The following is a 7,500-nucleotide window of genomic DNA, read 5'->3' as shown; positions in this document are numbered from 1 at the left end:
AAATGTCTATTGTAGATTATTTCATTACGTGAGACATTGACTTCTTTTTATATTTAGTCAAGTTTTGACTAAATATTTTAACATCGAGGGGGAATCGAAACGAGGGTCGTGGTGTATGTGCGTCTGTCTGTCTGTGTGTGTGTGTAGAGCGATTCAGACTAAACTACTGGACCGATCTTTATGAAATTTGACATGAGAGTTCCTGGGTATGAAATCCCCGAACGTTTTTTTCATTTTTTTGATAAATGTCTTTGATGACGTCATATCCGGCTTTTCGTGAAAGTTGAGGCGGCACTGTCACGCCCTCATTTTTCAACCAAATTGGTTGAAATTTTGGTCAAGTACTCTTCGACGAAGCCCGGGGTTCGGTATTGCATTTCAGCTTGGTGGCTTAAAAATTAATTAATGACTTTGGTCATTAAAAATCTGAAAATTATAAAAAAAAAAAAAAATTTATAAAACGATCCAAATTTACGTTTATCTTATTCTCCATCATTTGCTGATTCCAAAAACATATAAATATGTTATATTCGGATTAAAAACAAGCTCTGAAAATTAAATATATAAAAATTATTATCAAAATTTCTTTTTCGAAATCAATTTAAAAACACTTTCATCTTATTCCTTGTCGGTTCCTGATTCCAAAAATATATAGATATGATATGTTTGGATTAAAAACACGCTCAGAAAGTTAAAACGAAGAGAGGTACAGAAAAGCGTGCTATCCTTCTCAGCGCAACGAATACCCCGCTCTTCTTGTCAATTCCACGTGCACTGCCTTTGCCACGGGCGGTGGAGTGACGATGCTACGAGTATACGGTCTTGCTGCGTTGCGTTGCGTTCAGTTTCATTCTGTGAGTTCGACAGCTACTTGACTAAATATTGTATTTTAGCCTTACGCGACTTGTTTCTTTTTAGCTGTCCGTACTGTTTCTTTTATTCTTTCTTATCAATTTCGGTGCGTTGATGAATTGTCTCCGTCGCGATATAACCTTCGTGGTTGAAAACGACGTTAAACACCAAATAAATAAAGAAAGAATGAATTGTCTTAAACGGAAGCCTCTCGCCATTGCTTCCGGGTAAAGTTAGCTGTCAGTTTCTCTGCTTGTTTACTTTGTATACGTAGTCTTCAAGTCATGACAACGTTTTTGGCTTCACTTTGTTGGAACAGAGACGAATTGAACTACCAGTCACAACTGAAAAATAGTGGCGAGGTTTGGGGGACTTAAATTCCCATCAGCCTTTTCTTGTCGAAGGGCAATGCACCATGTAGCCTTGGACACATTAGCATGTTTATTTACGGAAGCCGTGCACACAAAGAACGTTCAGCTTGCAGAAAGCCATTTGCAAGTGCCATTGTTTCAGCGTTTTAGGGCCAAATAGCAAACACCTGTGCTGGCCCGGTTCGTTGACGTTTTTTTCTCCCCATTCGAACTTTTAGCCAATTAAAAAACAAACAAACAACAATAACAACAGATTAATTGAATAACGAGAGTAAGCGAATCTATTTTTGCGAATTTAACATCATTATTACATTGTAAATCATGTTTTGTTTTTACGTTTAGGTCACTGACACTGTGGTTATTGGCTCTCTGTCTTTCTCTCCCTCCCCTGTCTCTCGATCCTTCCTTTCCTTCTCTCTTTTTACATTTAGTCAAGTTTTGACTAAATGTTTTAACATAGAGGGGGGAATCGAGACGAGGGTCGTGGTGTATGTGTGTGTGTGTGTGTGTGTCTGTCTGTCTGTCTGTCTGTGTGTGTGTGTAGAGCGATTCAGACTAAACTACTGGGCCGATCTTTATGAAATTTGACGTGAGAGTTCCTGGGTATGATATCCCTGGACGTTTTTTTCATTTTTTCGATAAATACCTTTAATGACGTCATATCCGGCTTTTTGTAAAATGATTTGTTTACGTTCATCTTATTCTTCATCATTTCCTGATTCCAAAAACATATAAATATGTTATATTTGGATTAAAAACAAGCTCTGAAAATTAAAAATATAAAAATTATGATCAAAATTAAATTTTCGAAATCAATTTAAAAACACTTTCATCTTATTCCTTGTCGGTTCCTGATTCCAAAAACATAAAGATATGATAGGTTTGGATTAAAAACACGCTCAGAAAGTTAAAACGAAGAGAGGTACAGTAAAGCGTGCTATGAAGCACAGCGCAACCGCTACCGCGCCAAACAGGCTCGTCACTTTCACTGCCTTTTGCACTAGCGGCGGACTACGTTCAGTTTCATTCTGTGAGTTCCACAGCTTGACTAAATGTTGTAATTTCGCCTTACGCGACTTGTTTTCTTTTTCTTCTCTTGCTCTCTTTTCTTTTGATTTTTTTTTTATGTCACCAACGTATGACGCAAAATCCACCTCGTTTACCACGGAAACTCTGTCAAACGACCCGACTTCACCGTCAGTTCGGTTGTCGTGTTAACGTTTAACAATCAGCTGCTGCGCAGAAGACAATAGGGTGACCGCGTTGAACATTCGGTGTTCTCAGTCATGGTTCTGGGTGTTCTCTGTCCAAAGCTGTCCTTCGCGCGTCTTGTTGTGTTGTTCTTGGTGTAAGGTGGCCGGTCGCCGTTGTGGGTTGTTGTTGTCGCGGTGGACTTTTGACAAGGGAGAGTTCAGTGTGGGTTGAAGGAAACACGTGCTGCTCGCGACCTATTTTATGGCAGGGCTGTTTAGATCACTTTTCCTGTTGTTTGTCGTTTAAAGGAGCAATTACCCACGCGGAGGTTCAACAACAGACGTGAAAATATATCTTCCACTGCTGTGCCTTCTTTTGAGACACCCACCCCCCCCCCCCCACACACACACACACACACACAGACCACCCAACCACCCCTTGTCTCTCCCTTGACAGTTTTACCGACAATACTTCACTGTTTTTACATTTAGTCAAGTTAAACATAGAGGGGGAATCGAGACGAGGGTGGTGGTGTATGTGTGTGTGTGTGTGTGTGTGTGTGTGTGTGTGTGTGTCTGTGGGTATGTGTGTGTAGAGCGATTCAGACCAAACTACTGGACCGATCTTTATGAAATTTGACATGAGAGTTCCTGGGAATGATATCCCCGGACGTTTTTTTCATTTTTTTCGATAAATGTCTTTGATGACGTCATATCCGGCTTTTTGTAAAAAGTTGAGGCGGCACTGTCACACCCTCATTTTTCAATCAAATTGATTGACATTTTGGCCAAGCAATCTTCGACGAAGGCCGGATTTCGGTATTGCATTTCAGCTTGGTGGCTTAAAAATTAATTAATGACTTTGGTCATTAAAAATCTGAAAATTGTTAAAAAAATAATTTGTTTTTAAAACGATCCAAATTTACGTTCATCTTATTCTTCATCATTTTCTGATTCCAAAAACATATAAATATGTTATATTCGGATTAAAACCAAGCTCTGAAAATTAAAAAATATAAAAATTATTATTAAAATAAAATTTCCAAAATCGATTTTAAAACAATTTCGTCTTATTCCTTGTGGGTTCCTGATTCCAAAAACATATAGATGTGATATGTTTGGATTAAAAACACGCTCAGAAAGTTAAAAAGAATAGAGATAAAGAAAAGCGTGCTATTCTTCTCAGCGCGACTACTACCCCGCTCTTCTTGTCAATTTCACTGCCTTTGCATCGAGCGGTAGACTGACAATGCTACGAGTAAACGCTCTTGCTGTAAAAATACAGTGAGTTCAGTTTCATTCTGTTAGTTCGACAGCTTGACTAAATGTTGTAATTTCGCCTTACGCGACTTGTTAATTCTTCCATTTGGAAAGTTTGTTAATTTTTTTTTTAGGTCATTGTCATTGTCTTTGTTTTGAAATTTGACCTTTTCCGGGATTGACTTAAAAATCAAAGAAGGCACTGTCTGCTTTGATGAATGAGAACCGTTTACTGTCAAGGGGAGAAAGAAAAGTCTTTTCGAAAGTGGTTTCTCCCTCGCCTACAGCTAAACTGTATCTTTCTCAGCTTCCCGTCGTTTGTTAGCAGGGCCGGACTACCTAGCCTGAACATGTACCTCACTTATTTAAAACATTTTTTATTATTGTTTATTTTATGCCGTTTCATGCAAGGAGCGACCATTTTGCTATCTCAGAATATGACCTACCTATCAGCTTCAGGGGGCTTCGCCCCCTGACCCCCACTGGCAACCCCCCCCTCCTCTTAGCCTAGTCCGGCCCTGGTTAGTCTAACTGTCATTATAAAAAGAAAACAACACCAACAAGCAAAGTTAACACACACAGAAGGCCAGTATGTTAACTATGAGAGTCGAGCGTTTAGCGTGACATAACAACAAGTCGCGTAAGGCGAAATTACTACATTTAGTCAAGCTGTGGAACTCACAGAATGAAACTGAACGTAGTCCGCCGCTAGTGCAAAAGGCAGTGAAAGTGACGAGCCTGTTTGGCGCGGTAGCACGCTTTACTGTACCTCTCTTCGTTTTAACTTTCTGAGCGTGTTTTTAATCCAAACATTTTTGGAATCAGGAACCGACAAGGAATAAGATGAAATAGTTTTTAAAACGATTTTGGAAATTTAATTTTGATCATAATTTTTATATTTTTAATTTTCAGAGCTTGTTTTTAATCCAAATATAACATATTTCTATGTTTTTGGAATCAGGAAATGATGAAGAATAAGATGAACGTAAATTTGGATCGTTTTATAAAAAAAACCATTTTTTTTACAATTTTCAGATTTTTAATGACCAAAGTCATCAATCAATTTTTAAGCCACCAAGCTGAAATGCAATACCGAAGTCCGGCCTTCGTCGAAGATTGCTTGGCCAAAATTTCAATCAATTTGATTGAAAAATGAGGGTGTGACAGTGCCGCCTCAACTTTTATAAAAAGCCGGATATGACGTCATCAAAGACATTTATCGAAAAAAAGAAAAAAACGTCCGGGAATATCATTCCAAGGAACTCTCATGTAAAATGTCATAAAGATCGGTCCAGTAGGTTAGTCTGAATCGCTCTACACTCACACACGCACAGACAGACAGACAGACAGACAGACACACACACACACACACACACACACACCACAGCCCTCGTCTCGATTCCCCCTCTACGTTAAAACATTTAGTCAAAACTTGACTAAATGTAAAAAGGAACAAGACAAATCAGTAAGTAATTTTGTGGAACATTTAAAAAAAAAAAGCATACAGGTAAATATAAAAGTGTATACGAACCATCTTAGCGCGCGCGCGTGTGTGTGTGTGTGTGTGTGTGTGTGTGTGTGTGTGTGTGTGTGTGTGTGTGTGTGTGTGTGTGTGAATGAATATCTGTGTGTGTGTGTGTGTGTATCAGTGCATATGTGCGTGTAAGTGTGTTTTGTCGAAGGAAGTGAGTGGTCGAAACTGGCGTTTCCAATTTTGCTGTTGCTGTTTTGCTGAACCTGTTTACCAAGAACTGTGCCATTGTGTGTAGGGGTGGGGATGGTGTGTGCCTGTGTTCGTGGTATGGGTGGGTAGGGTGTGGGTGTGGGTGTGTGTGTGTGTGTGTGTGGGTGTTTGTGCGCGTGTGTGTGTGTGAGTGTGAATGTGTGTGTGTGTATGAGTGTTTATATGATTTGGTGTGTGAATATATGTGCATGCTTGCGTGTGTGCTTGCATGCATGCGAGCGTGCACGCGCGTGTATGACGACGAGTGTGTGTTTCACATAAACCTCTCAGAAAGTAGTCTGCGTTATTGACTGTCGGCCCATCTGATCATACTTTGTCTTTCGTCTTTGAAAAACAGTTGACAATGTATATCATTGGACTGCTCCTTTAAAGCAGCTGTTGGGTGTCGTCTATGGCCATAAAAGGAAGCGGTTTTGTCGAAGGAAGTGAGTGCTCGAAACTGGCGTTTCCAATTTCGCTGCTCTGTTTCCTCGAACTGAACCTGTTTACCAAGAACTGTGCATGATATTGTGTTTAGGGGTGGGGATGGTGTGTGGCCTGTGTTCGTGGGATGGGTGGGTTGGGTGTGTGTTTGTTTGTGTGACGGTGTGTGTGTGTGTGTGTGGTGTGTGCGTGTGTGTGTGCGTGCGTGCCGCGTGTGTGTTTTGTGTGCGGCTGTGTATGGCAGTTTGTGTGTCTTTGTTTTTGACTGTGTGTGTGTGTGTGTGTGTTGTGTGTGTGCGTGCGTGTGCGTGCGTGCGGGTGGGAGTGCGTGCGTCAGTGCGGCTGGGAGTGCATCAATCCGTGAGACTGTTTGTGTCCATCGTTCTCTCTTACGTACTCGTACTGTCTACTTACTCAGTCTGAGTGCGCCTCAGTAAGGACTGGGTGGCCGAGTGGTAACGCACTTGCGCTCGGAAGCGAGACGGTTGCGAGTTCGACCCTGGGTCAGGGCGTTAGCAATTTTCTCCCCCCTTTCCTAACCTAGGTGGTGGGTTCAAGTGCTAGTCTTTCGGATGAGACAAAAAACCGAGGTCCCTTCGTGTACACTACATTGGGGTATGCACGTTAAAGATCCCACGATTGACAAAAGGGTCTTTCCTGGCAAAATTGTATAGGCATAGATAAAAAATGTCCACCAAAATACCCGTGTGACTTGGAATAATAGACCGTGAAAAGTAGGATATGCGCCGAAATGGCTGCGATCTGCTGGCCGATGTAAATGCGTGATGTATTGTGTAAAAAAATTCCATCTCACACGGCATAAATAAATCCCTGCGCCTTGAATATGTGCGCGATATAAATTGCATAAAAAAATAAAAAATAAATAATAAATCCCTGCGCTTAGAACTGTACCCACGGAATATACGCGCGATATAAGCCTCATATTGATTGATTGATTGAGTATATCGTCTGTATAATATAGGTAGAAGCGTGAATTTCTCATCGCAAAATCCATTGTATTCAGACTGATGATCTTTCGTTAAGTGAAGCCAGTTATAAATAAGGAACTTAGTCGATAAATATCGACAGGGGGCGGACAAATGGTTTACATGTGAAATGTGTGTATATGGGTGTGGTTCTGAAACAAACAAACCATGTGAACCCCCCCCCCCCCCCCCCCCCCCCCCCAATCCCACCGCTCGCGGGCTGAACGACTGACGTCACATGTCGTTTCGGTCTTTTCCAGAAGAACACCGCCCGTGCTGACGGACGATTCGATTTGATCGCTTCACCACGCCTTTCCAACTATGTGCTCCCATACAGTTTTGGTAGATACATGCTTGTGCAAGTATGTTATTAGTATTACCAATATGAATCTTATTTTCCTTTCGATGGTCAGTTTTACTCACCTCTGTAACGGCAGTCACATCTGCGAATGCTGTCGAAGAATCTAACCGAAAGTAAACATTCTGGGAATCTACGCGCATCGGCCTTCACGCAAGTTCAATGCTGAGCCAATGAGCGCGCCGCGGCGAAGTTGGCCGCTGTAAGTCTCGCAGCGCTGGCTGGCTGAGCGAGTTGCGTGTCCATCCATAGACCAGATTAGTAGGCGCTTGATTTTGGTATTTTGATTTTACATGACATTAAACCTTTCTTG

The sequence above is a fragment of the Littorina saxatilis genome, linkage group LG1 (assembly GCF_037325665.1).
Source record: "Littorina saxatilis isolate snail1 linkage group LG1, US_GU_Lsax_2.0, whole genome shotgun sequence".
Taxonomy (NCBI): Eukaryota; Metazoa; Mollusca; class Gastropoda; order Littorinimorpha; family Littorinidae; genus Littorina; species Littorina saxatilis.
This window is presented reverse-complemented; position numbering follows the sequence as displayed.